The 22,007-nt window shown below is 50.6% G+C and overlaps 2 pseudogenes; one reads left to right on the plus strand and one right to left on the minus strand.

The window, feature by feature from the left end:
• Positions 1-1,280: 1,280 nt before the first annotated feature.
• LOC133099812 (thimet oligopeptidase-like) lies at positions 1,281-4,831 on the minus strand (annotated as a pseudogene).
• A 785-nt stretch (positions 4,832-5,616) lies between these two features.
• Positions 5,617-8,560, plus strand: LOC133099813 (serine/arginine-rich splicing factor 3-like; annotated as a pseudogene).
• Positions 8,561-22,007: the final 13,447 nt, after the last annotated feature.

A 22,007-nucleotide genomic window follows, 5' to 3' on the forward strand; every position in this document is an offset into this window, starting at 1 on the left:
TGAGTTCCCCATCTGTGAAAATAATATCCTTCTCTAGGGTTGTTGTGAGGATTAAATGACATAATGTGTGTAAGGAACTTAAAACATCCTTGCCGCCCCCATTAGAGAAACAAACTATATGTAGATTAAAAAATTAAAGTGGAATATTCTGTAGACCTACTCTGCATGCAATGGAAGTGTTATAAGTAGATGAAAGATACTAGTAGGGGCCATACGTTTGGAGACTTGCTAAGAGACTGAGGTTTTAAACTGGACTTTAAAGGAAATGTAGGAGTTGACTACTTATGGAGGGAGAAAATTCTGAGCTAAAGGAACAGCAAAGTAACCACAGTGATAGGACTTTAAAGTTGTGCAATATGGCAAGTACCAAGGCAAAAATGGGCATGACATGTTCAAAAGAAGATGAACATGTCGTCCTTTGTGGGGGCGAAGGGCCGGAGGCAGGGCCCCCGAGGAGCTCAAAGGCCAGGGAAGGACACACAGGACGGTCCAGACCCACCCTAGCGCTCCAGTGGGGCAGCACCCTCTCTGAATTCCTACTGCCACCAAACCACATCCCTAAGGGCTTTGGGAAGAATCGCTAGGACCCAGGAAGGCGGCCCCTTGCTGTGGTCCAGACTTCAGCAGCTGCCGATGAGCGGAGGGAGCCAGCCGGCCGGCCGTGAGCAGGAGGACAGGGCACGGGGACAGGGACAGCCACAGCCGGGCTTCCCGCAGCTGTGCCCACCGCCGGAACCAGCTGCAGCCAATCACAGCCCCCGACATGCCAAACAGTGCCGGGCAGGCGAGAGGCCGGCAGGAACCTGACACCCCCTCACTGGAGAGCCGGCCCCGCCGGGGTAGGCGGAGCCATCCCCGTCTGAACTCACCCCACAGCTCAGCCATCTCCCAGTGACCCAGACGCTACACCAGCAGAGAGCAGCCTGCAACGGCCGCAGGGCTGATCCCCGACCAAGGTCAGAACTCCCCCCAGTGTGACGGCCCCCATGCCGCTCCTGTGGTGGGAGGGACCGCAGGCAGAGAGCAGGAGTGGAGTCTTTTTATGAATGGCTGCGTTTTCAAAGAACCGTTTTGTAAGCAGGAAAGCTCCCCAGGAAGGGATTGCATTAGTGCAACGAGGGGGAGCCTTGACGCCAGGCTCTCCAGACACGTCCAGGTGGAGACTTTTGGCCGAGGCCGGCCGCCAGGGACTCAGGGGCTGGGAGGACACGCGGCCCCTCCCCCGCCCCGGCGGGGCGCTAAGGCACCAGGCCCGCCTGGGTGGGCAGAACCCTGAGCCGTCAGCAGGCCGGCGGCTTGCAGCCCTCAACCTGCAGCCCTTTGCTCAGGAGGAAGGCATCCTGCGTGGGGTCACAACCCAGGAAGAGCTTCACGATGCCCTTGGCATCCTCGGAGCCGCCTGGCCTCAGAATGCAGCTTCTGTAGTCCATGGCAACCTGCCGAGAGGGGGCGGGGCTACAGGAGGGTGGAGCTCCGCCTTCACTGAGGGTGTGGGTGTGGCCACCTCTGCTGTGACTGAACAAAGGGCAGGGGAGCAGGAGGTCCAGGGCAGGGCCCTCAGAGCCTGGCAGGCCCAGGCGGGCAGCACAAGCATCTAGGCCCAGGCCAAAGCCCTCCGTGTTGGTTTGCGCGGCAGGACGGCCTCTCACCTGGCCACTCAGGACGCCCTCCTGCTTGAAGCGTGTGTGGAACGTGTCCGCGGTGTACACCTCGCTGCACAGGTAGCCATAGGACTGGGCGTTGTATCTTCCTGCCAGGCGGCCGCAGGTCGCAGGCAGGTGGGTCCCTGGGACACACGCGGAGAGGCTCCTGCCCGGCCCCCTGGCCGCTCAGTGCCCCTTCCCCAGAGCGGGGGCCTCCAACAGCCCTGTCTGAGTCCCCTGCCACTAGAGGGAGTATTGGCCCAACACTTGTAGAAAACGGGGACCTTGCAGGCAACTCAGTGGAGGGACACAAATCAATCTTTGCCGACTTTCTGCTGAAGCTCACGAGGGTTCACCCCTAAGCCTCTTACAAGGTCAGCTGCCGAGGCTCTGAGGGATGAGTCAGGGCTCGCCCTCCAGCACGGGGAGAGCGCAGGTTAAAGCGCTCACGAGGGAGTGAAGCGCGTGTCCACACCTACACGCACAGGCAAACCTCGTCGACGCGTTCCGTCCAGGCTATGAAGCCCTCTCCTGCCTCTTCCAGGCTCTCCAGAAAGCACGTGCAGATACGCCCACCCCACCCTCGGACTCCGCGGGCCACAGCTGGAGGGACCAGCCAAGGAACCGAGGCAGGAAGAGGCCAGAGGTCACCGGGCCTCGGCCAGAGCCTGTCAGTCGGTCCCCTTTCACACACCACCAGACGATCCTCTTGACCTGGGCAGTAGCCGCCAACCGACCGCTAAGGTGGGCCCGGCTCGCGCTTGGCTACCTGGCATGGCTGGGCCCCCGAGGATCTCCTGGCAGAGGCGGGCATTCTCCTGGGCCGGGAGGAAGGAGATGGGGGGATGGCACTGTGTCCAGGCCGCGCTTTCCAGCCGGGCGGTCCAGGTGCCCCCTTCCCTTCCCTCGGCCCCGCCACACCTGGGTTGGCCTGCGGGGACTTGATGAGCTTGTCCCGCAGCCCCTGGGGGATGGCGCTGCCCGTGCGCCACTGAGACTGGCAGCAGCGCCAAGGCCTCACAGGATGCGGTGCCCCCGGCCCCAGAGCCTGCCCTCTGGTTCTCATCACCGGCTGTCACCAGACTCGAAGGCAACGTGCCTTTCTTTTCTTTTGTCTTTTTTCCGGCCCTCAGCCACGCAAAGGGGTGAAGCCCTGACACTCGCTGCCACGTGCATGGACCCTGAGAACACGATGCTCAGCGAGAGAAGTCAGACACAGAAGGACACACAGGGTGTGACCCTACTGAGGGGAAACATCCAGAACAGGTAGATCCACAGAGTCAGAGAGTGGGTTCCTGGTTGTCAGGGGCTGGGGAGGGGAGGGAGTGATAACTAAGGACGTGAGGGACATTTTTGGGGTGATGGAAATGTTCCAAAACAGGGCAATAGTGATGGCTGCACAGCTCAGTAAACTGTCCCCACACACTCCGGTGCAGCCTGTGAGAGCATCGCTCTCAGGACGAAGGGCTGACTGCAGGAAGACTGAACGAGCAGTGGGTCCTGGGCCCAGACGCTGAGCTGGGGCCCCCCCGCCCCTCGCCGTGAAGTCACTGGGACTTGCTGAGCCTCCACCGAGACTGGCAGCAGCCCCAGGGCCTCACAGGGCGTGGCGCTTCAGGTCCCAAAGCTTTCCCTCTGGTTCTCATCGCCGCCTGTCACCAGACTTGCATGCAACGGGCCTTTCTTTTCTTTTGTCTTTTTTAAAGGCAACTCTTGAGTACATGTACTGAACATGCAGGGAACCAGTCCTGACTCCTTGATCTGGGGCTTCCAGCCTCCAGAGTCTCGAGGACATCCATTTCTGTTGTTTACGCGCCCAGTGCGTGGGCTTTGATGACGGAAGCTGACACCGAGGGCGTCGCCACGTGCGGGGTGACATCAGCGGAAGAATCCCGTGGCGAGGGCCTGCCTGAGGACCACGCGTGCCCGGGCCCTGCCCGGCCCCTGCCCGCAGCCCCGCGCCCGCACCCACCTGAGAGCGGAGCTGGTGCATCGCTTGCCAGAACTCATGGAAGTAGGTCTCCAGCTCATCATGCTGCAACAGGGAGGGCGGGTTGGGCGTGGGCTTGGTGAAGTTGGCCACCATGGCCACGATGGCGATCTGGCGGCTCCCATCCTGCTGCAGGCAGCCCGGCTGCAGGCCGAAGCAGGCCGCGTGCCCGGACTTCCCTTCCCTGGGGAGGGACGCAGGGTGAGCACAGGCCCAGCTTCCGCAGAGGAGCTCCGGCCCACGGCCGACAGGTTCCCGCACGCACGCACGCACGCACCGAGGGTAGAGGTCCAGGTAGAACTTGCCGATGGATGACCTTGCCCGAGGCCGCGTCCCGGACCGTGTAGAGCCTCACGTCTTCGTGACACACGTTGGCGCCCTCCTCCAGGTCGAAGGTCAGCCCCAGCAGCTCCTGGGAGATGCCCAGCAGCCCGCGCGTGACCACCTGCATGGGGAAGGACTCATTGAGCAGGTACTGGTCCTCGTGGTAGCGCGTCTCCTCCCCCTGGTTCATGTAGTAGCGCAGGTCCCAGGCGTTGATGGGCCCGTCAGAGTGCAGGCCCCGCCTCTGGCACTCGGCCTTCTTAACTCCAGGATCACGGCCGCTCCTGCTCCCCGAGGGGCTTCAGCTTCTGGGCCAGCTCATCTGCAGGCGGAGGGGAGAGGCTCGGCTACGTCCCTGTGGCGGCCCCCCAGCCGCCCCCCACCCTGCGCCCCTCGAGGCAGAATGAGGGGTCCGGGAAGGTGACCCCCAAGGGCTGACACAGTGGGGTCTCAGGCAGCACCACGTCCAGTTAAGGTCCGCCTGACGCCCTCCCCACTGGGACTCAGGTGGAGGCGGGGTTACCTAGGAAAGTGGCCACCACCTGGCTGGTCTTGGCCATGTTCATCTCCAGCACGGAGTCGGCACGCGTGCTGAACCCCAGCAGGCAGGACTTCTGGGCCTGCAGCCTCACCAGCTCCCCAAGGATCGTGCAGTTCTCCTGGAACCCAGAGCCGGCCGGCGCTGGGGACCGTGGGCCATGCCCTCCCCGTGGGGCCCCGGGCCAGGTCTCTGCGGGCGGGCAGGGCTCTCAGGCCACTGGCGGGCACAGCGAATCCCCCTCCCTCCTCCTCCTGGCCCGGATTTCTAGACACTGGTGCTGTCCTAACACGTGGTCTTTATGAACACAGGTCCTTTTGGAACCAGAAAGGGCATGAACCTGATGAGCTCTAAGGCCACGGGCAGGAAGAAATGCGACCAGGCTCTCCAGGAGCCACCCAGGGGCCTCCCCGGGCTCAACAATACAAACTCGGCTGCCGTGCAGACAGCAGCTCATCCCCACGGCGCCCGAACACCCAGCCCCTGGACGGCGAGAGGCCTGTTGCTGCAGGTGGCCCGTGGCTGGCTGGTGAGGCCCGGCCCCAGGCGTACGCCACCTTCTCTGGGGCCACCTCTCCGGTTCTGCGGTGGGGTTCTCCTGGGAGCCCCCAGTCACCACAGGACCAACGTGGCCTGTCTGCAGCCCAAGAAGGTGGGGACACAGGGCTGTTCCCCGTGCCCCCCGCATCGCCCGCGAGGCCCGGTGAGCACCAGTGGTGTCTGCGGGGAAGATGAAGGGCTCGTGCACAGCCCCCATCTACTGAAGATGCTAAACAGCAGAAGCACAGACTGCAGCCACACGCGGTATGGACCAAACACAAGTGTCCTTGCAGGAACCGATGTCTGAATGTCAAGGCCGTGCCCGGGCCACAGTGAGAAGGCCCAGACCCCACGCAAGGCACAGAGAGGGGATGGGGGGAACATCTGCGACTCTGAGCTCATCAGGCATCACCCCAGAGGGAGAGGGAGAGGGAGACAGGCAGAAGGAGATACGGAGGGAGAGGGAGAGAGAGGGAGGGAGAGACTTCTCTCCCTTCCCCGGGGGTTCTTCTAGTGCAGCCAAGGCCGAAAACCACTGCATTTCGGAAATGGGTCCTCGTAGAAAAGTTAAATAATAGCTCATGGCGTTATGGACACATATTAAAAAGGCCCAAAATCTTGGGGAGTCAGAGAGGGGAGCTGGCGGCTGCCTCGTAAACGAGGAGAGATTGGGCGTCAGAGAAGGGGCCTGTGCAGCCCGCCGCCCAGGGCCCCGTAGACTTCATCTCCCAGCTGTGGTCCAGGGCTGGAAGTCAGCGGGGAGGTCAGGCCGTCCAAGCATCAACGTTGACTTCAGGGCTGATCTAAAAGGTGCCTGGTGTCTGTTGAAGCAGAAAAAAGAGAAAGCAGTGGGGAGAGCATGGGAGGGGGAGGGAGCCCCCCTCCTCAGCCCTTCTCCCTCTCTTCCTCCCTCCCTCTCCCTCCCTCTCCCTCCCTGGCTGTCACTCTCCCTCTCCCTCCATCTCTGCCTCTGCCTCTCTGTCCCTTCCTCTCCCTCTCTCCCTGTCCCTCTCTCCCTCCCTCTCTCCCTCTCCCCCTTTCCCTCTCCCCCTCTCCCTCTCCCTCTCTCCCTCTCCCTCTCTCCCTCCCAATTTCCCTGTCCCACTTTCCCTATCCCTCTCTCCCTCTACGTCTTTCCCTCTCCCTCTCTCCCTCCCTCTCTCCCTCTCTCCCTCTCCCTCCATCTCTCTCCCTCTCCCTCTCCCTCCACCTCCTTCCCTCTGGAGAGGGAAGGAGGTGGAGGGAGAGGGAGACAGAGAGTGGGAGAGGGAGGTGGGAGAGGGAGAGGGAGGTGGGAGAAGGAGAGGGAGAGGGATAGAGGAAGGGAGAGAGAGATTGGGAGAGGGAGAGGGAGGTGGGAGAAGGAGAGGGAGAGGGATAGAGGAAGGGAGAGAGACACGTCTCTCTCCCTTCCTCTATCCCTCTCTCCCTCCCTCTCTCCCTCTCCCTCTCCCTCTCTCCCTCTCCTCCCTCTCCCTCTCCCTCCAACTCTCCCTCTCCCTCCGTCTCTCCATCTCCTCACTCCCTCCCAGAGGGAGACACAGAGGGAGAGGCAGAGACGAGGGAGAGGGAGACAGGGAGAGGGAGAGGGAGGGGGCAGAGAGGGAGAGGGAGGGGGGAGACAGGGAGAGGGGAGAGAGGGAGGGAAACAGAGAGAGAGAGGGAAGGAGACTCTCCTTCCCTCTCTCTCTCTGTTTCCCTCTCCCTCTCTCCCCTCTCCCTCCCTCCTCCCTCTCCCTCCCTCCCTCTCTCCCCCCTCTCCCTCTCCCTCCGTCTCTAGAGGGTGAGACGGAGGGAGAGGGAGAGGGAGAGGGAGGGAGGGAGAGGGAGGAGCGAGGGTGATGGAGGGAGGGAGAGGGAGAAGGAGGGAAGGTGATGGAGGGAGGGAGAGGGAGAGAGGGTGAGGGAGAGAGGGAGAGAAGGAGGAGAGAGGGAGAGGGAGGGAGGAAGAGACCTCCCTCCCTCTCCCTCTCTCCCTCTCCCTCTATCCCTCTCCCTCTCTCCCTCTCCCTCTTCCCCTCTCCCTCTTTCCTCTCCCTCTTTCCTCTCCCTCTTTCCTCTCCCTCTTTCCTCTCCCTCTTTCCTCTCCCTCTTTCCCTCTCCCTCTTCCCTCTCCGTCTTTCCTCTCCCTCTTTCCCCTCCCTCTTTCCTCTCCCTCTTTCCTCTCCCTCTTTCCTCTCCCTCTTTCCAGCTTTCCTCTCCCTCTTCCCTCTCCCTCTCCCTCTCCCTCTCCCCCCTCCCTCTTTCCTCTCCCTCTTTCCTCTCCCTCTTTCCTCTCCCTCTTTCCTCTCCCTCTCTCCCTCTCCCTTCCTCCCTCTCCCTCCCTCTCCCTCTGAGTCTCCCTCTCTCACACTCTGTCTATCCTCTCTCAGGAAGGAGTGGGAGCAGGAGGGAAGGAGAGGCAGAGAGGGAGAGGGACAGAGAGAGAGAGACAGACAGTCAGAGACAGAGAGAGAGGAGAGGAAGCAGGGAGAAAACAGAGAAAGAACATACCATCTACATTTCTGTCAAATGACACCGGGGATCCTTACATAACCAGGAGAAAATTACAGAGCGAAGCTCTTTCTCCGCTGGAACTGGAACTGCAGACGGGGCCAAACACCACCAGGCTGGCCACACATGTCCAGCCGCTGCCCCAGTCCCGTGAGTCCGGTCAACAGGGCTCTGAGTGTCTGCTTCAGGGAGCTGGGGTTCACCCTCTCACCCGGGAGGCCGGGCCAAGCCAGTAGGGCCCCGGGCTGGACACAGGGGGGGAAAAGCATCCCCACAGGACAGCTTGTGCGAGCAGATTCAGCTGCCAGATTCTAGAGGCCCGGGATCACCCTGTGGCCCGTGAAACCCAGGAGCCACGAGGGTCTTGCATCGTGATTCCTGTCCGTTGGACTGTCAAGTTTATGTAGGGAATCTTGGAAACAGTGGTAACAAGACTGAATTGGAACGAGCTTTAGGCCATTATGGACCACTCTGAAGTGTGTGGGTTGCTAAAAACCCTCCCGTCTTCGCTCTTGTTGAACGTGAAGATCCCCGAGATGCAGCCGATGCTGTCCGAGAACTAGATGGGAGAACACTATGTGGCTGCCGAGTAAGAGTGGACCTGTCGAATGGGGAAAAGAGAAGTCGAAATCGAAATCGTGACCGCCTCCTTCTTGGGGTCGTGGCCCTCGAGATGATTATCGGAGGAGGAGTCCTCCACCTCGCCACACATCTCCGAGACGGAGAAGCTTCTCCCTCAGCCAGAGCAGGTCCCTTTCTAGATATAGGAGAAGAGAGAGATCCCTGTCCCAGGAGAGAAATCACAAGCCGTCCCGATCTTTCTCTAGGTCTCCTAGCCGATCTAGGTCAAATGAAAGGAAATAGAAGACCACTTTGCAAGAGGAGTGGTGTACAGGAAATAACTTCATTTGACAGGAGTATGTCCAGAAAATTCAAGTTGTGTTTGAGACTTCCGAAGCTTGGTGCACTTTTTAAATGTTTTAGCTGTTCACATTTGTTTGTCTCTTGGGACAGTGACACATAAAGGTGTCATTCTCTATGGTTTGAAATGGGTCCTATGAGGCATGTAATATGAAGAATTGTTACCTTTCAATGTTCCCTTAAGCAAAATTGAATTTGCTTTGAATTTTTGGTCTTGCCTAGACTGATAATAAAACTATGACTCCTGCCCAGCTCAAGTGTGATGTTTACTATTATGGAAACAACACTGGCAAACATTGAAAAGGCTTTCTGTAGCTGGGATATGGCATGCAGCTGTAGTTAAGCAAGCAGTCTTTAAAAGGTGCTGTGAACACAAGGCAGCAGGTAAAACTTAAAGCTGCACCCTTACCCTAGATTAGAAGTTTAAAAATTCCACTAGTCTTCACACCGGCCAAGAGGTTGTCCAGTGACTTTAGAATCAAAGAAGTTTCAAGAAAGTTAGTTTACCTTTGATTTAGGTCATAAGTCCCCTGTGTGATTGCTGTACATGAATACAAAGCTCTTTGTAATATTACTTGGGAATTTGAGAGTATTCAAGACACCAATGTCCTGCCAGATTAAGAGTATATTGTAGAGCTGAACTTTGAGATACTGTGCAGTTTTTTTTTCATGCTGCCATTTGTAATATGTTTTGTGACAATCCTTGGGATTAAAGTTTTGGTTCCAAAAGAAAAAAAGAATCCGCCTGCCAATGCAGGGGACGCGGGTTCGAGCCCTGGTCCATGAAGATCCCACGTGCCTCAGATCAACTAAGCCCGTGGGCCACAACTACTGAGCCTGCGCTCTAGATCCTGGGAGCCACAACTACTGAGCCCCCGTGCCACAACTACAGAACCCGGCACGTCTAGAGCCCGTGCTCCGAAACGAAAGAAGGCACCGTAATGAGAGGCATGTGCCCGCAACGAAGAGGAGACCCCGCTCGCCGCAACTAGAGAAAGCCCGCGTGCAGCAACGAAGACCCAACGCAGCCAAAAATTAATTAATTAATTAATGTTTAAAAGAAGAGCGCCATTGGGACGGCTGGGGGACAGCTCCACGCTCTGCTTCCCGAGGGGGGCCTGCACCCGGGGACTCAGGAGGCGCCCTTGCTCCTGGCGATGCGTCCAGAAGCCCCAGCGCAGGAAAAGCACACATGGCATCCACGTAGGGAGGCCGGGCCCGGGGAGCACACGGGGTCTCCCTGGTACTATTCTTGCCACTTCCCTACAGGTGTGAAGTTTTCAAAATAAAGCATTCGGGGAAGAGGGCAGAAGCTGAAAGAGCCGCCCAGGCCCCAGCCCTTCAAGACCCCACGCCGGGTCAGGTGCGGGAGGACCCTGTGAGATTAAAGAAACATCACAGGAGAGCAGGGGCGGGGCGGGGTCTCGAGGGAGAACCTCCTTCGGGGCAGAATCTCCGTAGACAGACTGCCACCTTCCCCTAGGAAGGATCCAGAACCTTGGGACCCAAACACTCTGAGCGCCTCAGGAGAAGAAGGCCCTCCCGGGGGCAGGGCACACGGACGCCTCTCGACCACCCCGCGGGGCCCGCACGCATCCAGCTCCTCGCGCGTGAATGGCAGGAAGGTCACGTCCCCGTTCAGGTTCTTGTTGAAGTCGATGCACAGGAGACTCAGCTTATTTTTTTTACTTTTTAAAACTGAAAAAATTAATTAATTAATGAATTAATTTGTGGCTGCATTGGGTCTTCGTTGCTGCACACGGGCTTTCTCCAGTTGCGGTGAGCAGGTTTCTCATTGTAGTGGCTTCTCTTGTTGCGGAGCATGGGCTCTAGGCGCACGGGCTTCAGCAGTTGTGGCAAACAGGCTCAGTAATTGTGGCTCACGGGATCTAAAGCGCTGGATCAATAGTTGTGGCGCACGGGCTTAGCTGCTCCGTGGCATGTGGGATCTTCCCGGACCAGGGCTAAAACCCATGTCTCCTGCATGGGCAGGCGGATTCTTAACCGCTGCGCTATCAGGGAAGTCCTCAGCTTCTTCTTGATGCTCTTGATTTTCTGAAGGAAGAAGACGGCCGTAAAATCGGGGGGCGGGGGCGCGGAGGGGGGTTCAAGGAGAAGAGGCGGATGAGGCGGACGAGAGGAGGGAGATGGGAAAGAAAGGGCCTCGGGTCCTGTTAGGACCCTCCTCAGGAGTTACCCCAAGGTGACAGCCTAAGCTTCAGCCGTTTCAACGGAGCTAAGTTTCTGTCCCTTCAGGGTCTATCTGGTTTGCAGAAACAGGTAGAAATGGACCAGCCTGGGGGAGGGAGCGACGTGGGGCGCAGAGGAAGGTGCCGGTTCCCCGGGGCCCCTGCCGGGCCAGCAGCAGGCGGGGCGCCTCGAGGACCTGCCCAGGCTGCGCCCCCTGCCCAGCCCAGGACTCAGCGCGCCCGGCCCCGCTCCCGGGCTGAGCAGACGTGCCTGTCCGAGGACAGGAGGGGCGCTGGGGGAGCGTGCCCGCTGGCTCTGCCAGGCGCAGGGGCTCGTCGGGCACGCCTGGCTCACAAGCAGCCCGAGGGACGCCGGGCCTCTGCGGGCAGCAGGCGCCGTGCCGGGAACTGGCCTCCCTGCAGCCTCACGGCCCCACCGACCACGACTGGGCAGGAGCACAGGGCGCCCTGGGAGGGCGGGGCGGCACTCAGGACCCCGCCCCGCGCCAGCAGGCCGCCTCTCCTGGGCGGCCCCCTCCACGGGCGTCCCCGTGGTCCCTCGGGCCAGTGGTTCTCAAGTGTCAAGGTAGTCTGCGCAGCCCCACTGTCCACACCCTCACCTCCCCCAGCCTCGAAGCTCCATGGGCCTGCCGCTCCGGAGGACTTCGGGGCCCACGTGCCCGGGCCCCACCCTGGAGGCCGGAGTCCCACAGTCCTCTGAGTCCCGGTTTCCTCCACCGCAAGGCACAGCACCGGCCGAAGCGGGACAGCGTTTGTGTTGAGGAACAAGAACTGTCGCTGAGCCCTGGGTCGGGCCTGGTAGCTGCGTTCACCGCGTCTGTCACTTTCTGACGCAAACCAGCCAGCGCAGGGCTGCACCCCAGCCCCTTGGGTACGGGGCTCCCACTCTCGGGGCCACCGTCCCCCTGCCCTCATCACCCCGGAGAGGCCCGGAGCCCCGGGGTCATTCTAGCCAATCCTGAGCCTGCTCCTTCCCGGGGACCCACACCTCAGGCTCCAGTCCCCAGCCACCCCTCCCCTCATTCCTGCCGAACCCTCGTGTTCCTGGGAGGCCCTGGGTGACAAGGCGTGCCCCTGCCCAGAACCATGAGTGACAAGCTCTTTCTTCATCTGCTGGCCTCACTGTTCTCTGTGCTCCACACAAACCGACTCGGTCAGCCCTCACGACCACCTGTGAGGGGGTCCTCGGGTCACGCACGTTGCAGATGGTGAACAAGGACAATGGGGTCCAGTGACCGGCCTCCGGGGACCCAGCCAGTTGGTGGCAGAGCTGGGTCTGATCCCGGCCATCAAGATGCGTGTAGCCACGGCGCCCCACGCCACGCACCGAGGTGACGCGCTCGACCATGGGTGACTCGCAGTGCCCGCCCCCCTCCCCACCCCACGGGGCTGCCTCCCGGGAGGGGCCGGGCTGCCCATCGCCCGCCTGTCCAGGGTGCCGCAGGGACCCCCGTCCTGCTGGACCAGGAGTGGGAAGAGCTGAGGGCTCTGGGGTCCACGCTGGGGGCAGAGGGGTGTCAGGCAGCTGGGAGGACCTGAAGAGACAGGCCCCCCCCCCCGGAGAGGGGCCCACTGGGAACCCGCGCGGCCGCAGGGCTCAGCCAAGAGAGGAGGGAGGGGGTGAAGGCGGACGCCATGCTCTTCAGCCTCCCGTCGTCCCCCAGCCTCCGTGCCCAGCAGGAGCCGCGCTGTGAATTACGGGAGAAATGGGTCGGGTCTTGGCCCCCAGTCCTGGCACACAGCTCCTAAACCTAAAGCCGCAGGCCGGGTTGCACCTTACAGCCCCCCTGCCTGCCCACCTCCTGTGAGGTGAGAGGGCCAGGGGTTGCAACGTGAATCCGTTGCCCATGGCCCCCGCTGTAATCGTGCTCATGGAACAAAATCTCGGTAAACACGGGGTTCAGAGAGCTGCGGGCTGGGTGCCTGCAGGCGGCCTGGAAGCCCCGCGCCCCGCCCCACGCCTCCCCACCTCCTCCTTCCACCTGGCTGTTCCTTTCTAATAGCCCGGTGCTCTAGTCCGTGGACTGGGGGCCTGTGTTCTGGGGGCCCGCGCTAGCCAACGAACGGAACTCGGGCTGGGGGCGTGGGAACTCCTGACACAGCCTGTCGGCCACAAGCGCAGAGGACGACGTGGACCTGTGGCTGGCGTGGCGCCGAGCCCTGACCTGCGGGCTCTGACTCCGGGTAGATAGAGTCCGAACTGAAGAACTGCAGAAACCCGGCAGTCCCAGCGCTGCTGCTGCGGGAGCCCCACGGGCCTGGCGTCGGGACGGAAGCTCTGTGGGAGCGGGGAGTGAGGGTGGAGTAGGCTCGGAGGAGGGGGTCCTTCCTTGAGACCCTCCCACCAAAGCCACGGGGGGCGGGGGGCCCGGATGAGGCGGGGGTGGGGCGGGACGCAGGGAGGGGCCCCCGCCGCCCGTGCTCTGGGGAAGCCCTGTGACCGTGAGGACCGAGGGCACAGCAGGTGCAGAGGGAGCGCTGGTCCACGTGGACCTTCCCTGCTGGGGTTGAGGCGGCAGAGAGATGGGCAGAGGCCGGCACGCGGGGCTCAGGCCAGGCGCTCCCCTACTGCGAAACTTCCTCAAAAAGCAGCCGTCGCAGGACTCGGCAACCGCAGTCATGGGCACTTACCCCGGGGAAATGGAGACTGAAGTCCACACAGAAGCTGTACACAAACGCTCGCCTGACTGGGAAGAGCCCCAGACCGAAAGCCGCCGGGGGCCTTTCCAGGGCAACGGATGACAGGGGCAGTCGTGTCAACGTCAGGATCCTGCTGGGACGCTGACTTGACTTTCACAAGAGGTGACATTGGGGAAAAGTGGGCAATGTAGTTTCGCTTTCTAGGAAGCTGGCCAACTCCTTTCCAAAGTGGCTGCACTGTCTTCCGCTCCCTCAAGCGACGACTCCCCTGTTCTGTGCTGCCTCGCCAGCACTGGGCACCGTTTCCTTGTTCTGCTGTGAGCAGAACTTAGGTTTTCTAGTTCTAGGAGAAGCTCCAGAGTGACTCGCTAAGGCCATTAGCGAGTAATTATTTCCCAATGAGTGGCTATTTCCAGTTAAAACCAAAAGCCACCTAATTATTGCTTTTCCCATAAAATTAAATATGAAATCTACATTATGTAATTGTACAGTTATTTCCCCCTTTGTGTATTCTAATTTCTTCCTGAGAAACCTAAGATGCCATCTTGCAGACTGCCCACAGTCGCTACGATTTGGGCAGCAGCAAAGGTCAACTTTAAACATTTTGCATCTAAAGTGGCTTTGGATACCTTTGGATACAAAGTACAGTCTGAGCCATTTTACAAAATGTGCGGCCATTTTACAAAACAGCTTGACAGTTCCTGCAAGTGTTAAACATAGAGTTACCCTATGACCCAGCAGTTCCACTACTAAATATATACCTAAGAGAAATAGAAACTTACGTCTGCACAAAAGCTTGTACGTGAATGTTCATAGAAGCATATTTCTGAAAACAAAAGGTGGAAAAAATTCAAATGTCAATCTGACAAGTGAATAAACAAAATGTGGAATATCCGTACGATAGAACAGCATTCAGCTATAAAAAGGAATGAAATATTGATCCATGTTACAACATGGATGAACCGTGAAAGCATTCTGTAAAGAAAAGCAGCCACTCTCAAAAGATCACATATTGTATGGTCCCATTTATATGAAATGCCCATAATAGCAAATCTGTAGAGACAGAAAGGAGATTAGTGCTTGCCTAGAGCTGAGAGGGTTGAGAGAATGAAAAAACATTGTTAATGTGTAATGGGTTTCTTTGTGGGGGGACAGAAATCTAAAATTGGATGGTTGTGATGGTTACACACGTCTTTTAGTGGTTACACTAAGAACCACTGAATTGTATACATTAAAGGGTTAAATTATGGTATGTAAATTACATCCCGATAAAGCTGTTAAAATTAAAATTTTATATTTATAAATTTGAAAATTCATCCAAAATTACAAACTCTTAAAACACGCAACCTAACAAGACTAACCCAAGAAAAGAAATATCTAAAAAATCTATATCTACTCAAAAAGTTGTTTGTATAATTAAGTACCTTTACAGAAAATGATTTCCAGGGATAAATGGCTTTCCAAGTAAATTCTTCCAAATATTTAGGGAAGAAATATTGGTAATCTTACATAAAACCCTTCCAGGAAACAGAAAATAATATATTGCTCAAAATTTTTATAAGGCCAACATAAGCTTCAGATCAAAAGTAAAAAGAATATTACAAGAATAGAATCATAGGCCAGTTTCTCTTTTGAACATGCATGCAAAATTTGTAAATAAAAGCACAAACTGTATCCATGGTATGTAAAACAGTAATATATCACAATCAAAGTGGCTTTATTCTAGTAATGCAAGGTTGGTTTAATGTTCCCACATGAAACTGATCCCAGGAATGAATCAGAGTGGGAAAAGAAGTCATTTAAAAAAGAAGTCTTGGGAATTCCCTGGTGGTCCAGTGGTTAGGACTTGGCGCTTTCACTGCTGGGGGCCTGGGGTTCAATCCCTGGTCAGGGAACTAAGATCCTGCAAGCCATGAGGCAGGGCCCCCCCCAAAAAAAAGAAAAAATGAAGTTTTAACCAGGAGAAGCACAAGAGTGAATAAACATAACAGATAACGCCTTATGAAAAGTAGGTGAAGATTATGGAATATTCTAAACTTTTAAAACAGAAATTGCTAAAGATTCAAGAGGATGTGACAAATGTTGTACATAGGCAAAAAATAAAATAAAATAAAATATACAAATGATGGGAGCCCCAAAATCCAACTGCCCAAGTCCCATCTCTGAAAATCCTCATTCAATGGGTTCTGGATTTCCTCTATGTTTAAAAACCTACAGGTGATTCTGATACGATTCATAGACACAATGTAAAGCTTCTGCTTTACAGGAAATAATACCAGATTATTTTGTTATTTTATAGTTATATTAACAGGCTGTACTATTGACGGATAAGTCTGATGTCAAAATGCACTCCCCACTAGAGTTAAAAAAGGAACTAGTACTCTCTACTGCTACTTGGTGGCAGCACGCATATATTGCAATGGCAATTATTGTAGGAAGCCAAATTAATGGAACATTTTAGAACTGGAAGACTACATAGAGGTCACCTAGTCAAACTTCCAACTATTATAGTTGTGAAAACTAAGGCCCATATAAATGAAATGATTTATCTCCAAAGAGGGTTAGTGGAAGAGTAGGAAATAAAAAATATCTCTGAACTTTTAATTTAGTACTATTTTTTATTAATCTCAATATTAGCTCAAACTTCAGTGTGACAGATTTGGGATTGAATTCTTGCTTGAATTTAGTGGCTGCATGCCTTTTAGTAAGTTACTAAAACACTTTTAACTTCGCTTTTCACATATGTAAAATGGTGAGCCTTGACTGATACAGAGTATGAGATAGCCTAGCACTGTTTTTAACACAAACAAGTACTTAAAAGTTTTTGCCTCTCATCCCTCTTAAACAACCTCTATCCTCTTAACAATAAAAGTGTCTTTCAGCTAGCAAAGCACCCCAGAGCTGACCACATTCTGGCAAGAGATATAGGATTCCTTTTCTTACTGAGGGCTCTTTATACCTGATATTTGAACTGCACTGAAACATGAACATCTCTTGTTTATACTGTATTAATGGATTTGATAGATGAATTTTCAAAAGTAATATGCAGGAGTTAAGCTGCATTAGTCTCAAGAAATATAATTCGATAGTGGTGGCTAGAATGATAAACAGTGTTTGGACAGGGAGTCCATATTGGATATGAACAACCTGTACTCCCATTCGTCTATTAAGAATAAATAAAATCCTTTCAAAATCTGTTTTAAAGGGCAGTTAGTTTCTTCTGCCTCATTTAAGTTACCTGCAAGAAAAAGACAATCTCCTGAATCCTTGTTTAAAAGGCTTTTAATATAAAGCAAATAATTTTTTGCAACATTTCCCAAACTTTTCATTATCAAATTAGCTGAGGCTTCTCAACGATTATCATTTCACAACAATATCTCCACTTTCACCTTCGTTAAATGAATTGGCCTAATAGATGTGCCATTAAAACAGAGCTTCACCCTCAACATATTTTAAAGTTTGTATTCAAACAGTATGAAGAAAACAGTATCAAGGGATTCAGCCATAAAAGTGAATGGATTACTGATACATGCTACATCATGGATGCAACTAAGTGAAAGAAATCAGGCACGAAAGGCCACATATTGTATGGTTCCATTTATACGAAATGTCCAGCAGTGGCAAATCCATACACATGGAAAATATTATACATTAGTGGTTGCCAGGGGTTTGGAAGAGAGGGAAATAGGGAATGACTGCTTAAAATGGGTGTAGGTTTCCTTTTGGGGTGATGAAAATGTTTTGCAACTAGGCAGTGGTGACAGTTGCACAGCATTGTGACAGTACTAAATTCCACTGAATGGTACAGTGAATTGTAAAATGATCAAAATGGTGAATTTTATGTTATGTTCATTTTACTACAACAAAAAGGAGGAAGAAATAGGGAAAGACTTTGAGTTTGGGAAAGTAAGGTGAACTGGTCAAGAAAAAGACAGCTCTACTGTTCAGTTTTCTCTCAGCTCTCCCAGTGCATTAATCGTCAGCAAAAAGTAGCCTGAACTTGTAGATGACAGTCATTCAACAGACTCCAGGGAAAAGTAAATAAAATAAAACCCAACTATTCTGATTTAGCACATCTATGACAGGTTAACTTCCTGCTCAGCCACATGGACATTCATGAGGACGTTTCAAGTTAGGTGTCCTCTACTCCAGTACTTTATTCACAGCTCATTCACACATGTATGCAACAGCATTTCTTAATTTAATGGACTCTGCAGTGCTGGTTGTGATCAGTCTCACGAAAAGGAAAGGAGGAAAAAGCCTCCACACTGGCTTGGTGGTCTTGGGATGAAATGGATGCAGAAGACAGCTTGATTGTCAAACTGGAAACTTTTATTTTCCTTTTCCTCTTCTTTTTATCTTTCCTATCAGGTCTTCTGTCCACTTCCCACTGCCTTCTTTCAAACAGGAAAGACACTGATTAGCTGCTGGATTTTTTTTTTTTAAAACAACTATTGTTTTAGATTTCTTGTTGTTCGCTGAATGTTATTGTTTTTACTGCCAAATGAGCTTCAGTGGTTGATGTAGGGGGTCTCTTGGGAACTTAACTTTTTCAAGTTGAAGTGGAAAAGCTTTTTTGTTTGAATTGGCTTTTACTGGGTGCTTCAAGATTTGCTCTTAGCTCTTTGATGGGGGACTGAATAGCACTATGCTTCCTTTGAGGTCCCAGTAAATAAAGGATCCCATGTCCTCCTGGGCACTTTATCGGGATTTTGCAGTGTGTGCTCTCTAACAGCCAGATGCAGATTCCAGGAAAATGACATATAAGTGAATATAAATAATCTAATATTTTTAGAATTTGCTTTGGCCATACTCCTGGTCTCATTCTACTTCTTGTAGCAGATGGCTTTAAAGAGCATTAGCTATGTATATATTCAATATAATATACATATACCAATATTAAATATTATATTGGTGTATAAATGTAATATATTACTGTTTATGTGACTGTATAACAATTATGTATTATATTAACATGTATTTTTGCATAGCATATATTGTACACAAACTATATGACTAATGCAATGTATTTATATGTTTAATATGTTCACAGTATTAATATGATATATCATGTAATATTGATTATAAAACAATTATATCATAGAAATATATCATTATTATTATCTGATATAATACATTATGTTTAATGTATTCTACATAACACAATACAGAATGTATTATTATAAAACAAGTACATTATATAATATAAATATACTTATATAAAAGTATATATATTTTAATTATACACTACAATACAAGTATGTATAACTATTTATAATTTTATTTACGTAGGAATCTGTTCATAACAATTTACGTAAAAATATGCAATATTTTAAATGAAATGGGCCATAATCTCACTACCTACACATAACTACTTTTAAAATCTTGAACCCTGTCTAAATCATGCTTACATATCTCTCAACCTGTTTTTCTACACATGCACGTATACACACATTTATACACAATATATATGTATACTACCACTTTTCAGTTCAATGTATATAAATATATGATATATATAATTATATTCCTGTGTATGTAGACAAATATAAATCAAAGGTATGTGTATAGGTATGTATTTCACATATTTATATAAATATATCATGTAAATAATGTATGTGTATATAAATACATGAATATATATATACATACACAGAAATATACTTATTTAAACAAAAGAGACCAAAATAAACATAGTTCTCGAAGAATAAAACTAGTTATGTCTCACCGTTTCAAGAACAGTTTATAGTTTTCTACTGTATGTGCTTCTATAATTGTTATGAACAATTCCCATTTGTTGAATGTTAAGTTGTTTTAATTTTTTGCCATTATTAATGAAGCTCTGAAGAATATGGTGGGCAAGATTACTTGAAAAACTCTCCTAAAAGAAAAGAGTTCGGTATGCTAGGTTAAATGTAAACAACTTATTTTTAAGTGCATGTCTGATTTTTGAAGTGTGCAGTAGAAATTTCCAGGACCCCTGAAAGAAGGGGGGTACATGTGTGAGAGTTATAGCTATATTAAGAGTGGATTGAAGATCTTGATCGCTTAGAACAGAAGCTGGCAATCCTGTTTTAATGGAGTGAAATAGCAAATATTTTAGGCTTTGTGGACCAAAGAGGCAAAATTGAGGATATTATTTAGGTACTTAAGTAACCATTTAAAATATTACCAGTTAAAATGTGAACATTATCCATAGCTCATAGGCCATAAAAAATAGGCAGCTGTCTGGATTTGGAATACAGGCCATAGTTTAATGACACACCTGACCTGACGCAGAGACTTGTTGTTAAAATGGCCATGACCACATGGGAGGCAGGAGATAAGACTCCATCCCTCCTAGATGGGAAGTTAGAACTAAACCTATCTATCCCTAGGTTCACCTTTAATGAAAGGGTGTGCCAGTAAAAAAAATATCTGCTGGCAAATGGAGGCTAAGACCAAATTCTCTTGGCCTCTGCTCTGGGTAGGAAACAGGTAGGAAATCTTGAGAATTCTGAACCCCAGATCTGTGTTCACAGTGTTTGGGTTGCAAATTTATTTGCGGTCTTGCAAACAGAAGGTAAGAAATTACCTTAAAATGCTCCCAGATGGGTGGTATTCCAAACACAGAACTAAACACCCTCTGGAGAGGTAGACCTTCAACCCAGGCCTATAGCGTTCCCACAGATAAAGTTTAGCTAAACATGAGCTCATGATCTAAATTTACACAATAATGAAGAAATCAGCTACAATGGGAGAGAATCAGCAAAAACAATCAATACCAGAATTAGATTCCCAAGGCCATCCATTGAATGTTGGAATTATCAGGTGCAAGGCAGAAAATAGACATAAAACTAGAACTGAAACAAGGAACAGGATGTTTTAAAAGAGTGGGTAAGCTCTTTAAAAAATTTCTAAAGTACATGTCATTGATAAAGCTAAAAACTCAAAGGTTGTGTAAAACAGCAGATTAATCATGGAGAAAAGTGAAATTATGCTGTTTTTAAAAATATGGCAAATCAGATTTTCTGCCTAGTTATATAAGTAGATTTATCTTAAAAAAAATACACATATTTTAAAGACTTATTGGCTGTAAAATAACTAAAGGATATTTCAGAGGGCTTCTCTCCAAAGAAAAGTGAGAAGTAGCAAAACACAGAAAGTCGAGGGGAAAAATTGTCAATATATACATTGCTATAGGGTGCACTAAGCCTTAGGCCAGCAACAATGTGGAGGTGCTGACCCTTAGATACTTACAACTAAGCTGGCATCTTCAAAAAGTTCAACTATTTATAACTAAAAAGATTTATTAAAATTAATAACCAAGTGTTTTAATTGACATCAGAAGAGCAAAACAATAAATCCTGAGAACATAGAAAAAACAGATAATAAAGATATGAGCAGAACTTAATAAAACAGAAAAAAGTATAAAATTGAGGTGATTTAGTGAGTCAAAAGAATACTCTTTGAAAAGATTTTAAAAACACACTTTGATTAAGCAAAACAAAAACATAAGTAAATAATACACAGAAAGAATCAGGACAATGTTACAGCAGAGAGTACAAACAGAGAATATATGAAATGCCAGTAAATTTGAACATTTATGTAAAGTGGACAATTTCCTAGCTCCTAAAGTTTACCAAAACTGACACAAGAGGAAGTATATAGCTGGAGTTCTTTCACCAGTAAAGGAATTAAGTCAATAGTTTACAATCTTTCACCAAGAAAATACCAGACCCACCCAGAACGTTTGGGTGGGGAATTCTATCAAACTTCTATTAAACAGATAACATCAGTATTAATAAAGAAAAACTTCTAGAGAGTAGCAAAGGGAGAATGCTCCTTTATTCATCTTAGGAAGTCTATATAATCCTAATACTGAAAATAGATTAGGACTGTAAGGAAAAAGAAATTCACAGGTCAAATTTACTTGTAAATATAAAAGCAAACATTTTAAGCTATGATATTAGCTACCCAGGTTCACTAGAGTAAGAAAAAGCATGAGCAAGTTAGGTCATCCAATGAATGAAAAGGTAGTTTAATGTCAAGAATATATATCAATAGATTGAAATCACCACATTTTATTTCTTTCATCTGTCTCTTTAAAAAATTGATAAGTACTTCTATTGATCTCTCTTGTACTAGGCACTGTCCTAAGTCATTTACATATTTACTCCTTTAAACCTTCTATTATCCCTGGGGGAAGGTTCTATTTTGCTTCCATTTCTTAGCTAAGACTCTAACCCCCAGGAAAGTAAAGCAACGTTTGCAAGTTTTTGTGGATGGTCAGTGATGGGACCAGTACAGGAACATCCAAAGTCTGTGCTTGGAAACAGTGCCCCATGTTGACACTCACATTACAGATGAAAGGAAAGGAACCATGCACTTACCATACAGATGAAATCTCACATTACAGGTTAAAGGAAAGGAACCATGCACTTACATTATAGGTTAATACCCACATAACAGGTTAAAAGAAAAAGAAACATGTGCTTCTCTCAAAAGTTGTAAAGAGAGCATATCTATTTCTAAATATATTTCCCAATTTCTTTTGCTTGTTTTCTGACCTTTGTAGTGCATTTTGCCATGAGGAAAATTTTAATTCTTATATAATTAAATGTATCCTTTTTTCTTTGCATCTTAGAAAGGTGTTCCTCATGAATAATTTATTTCAAGTCTCCCAGGTTTCTGATACCTTTACAGTTTCATGACGTTTTTACTTTTAA

The sequence above is a fragment of the Eubalaena glacialis genome, chromosome 10 (genome assembly GCF_028564815.1).
Source record: "Eubalaena glacialis isolate mEubGla1 chromosome 10, mEubGla1.1.hap2.+ XY, whole genome shotgun sequence".
Lineage (NCBI taxonomy): Eukaryota > Metazoa > Chordata > Mammalia > Artiodactyla > Balaenidae > Eubalaena > Eubalaena glacialis.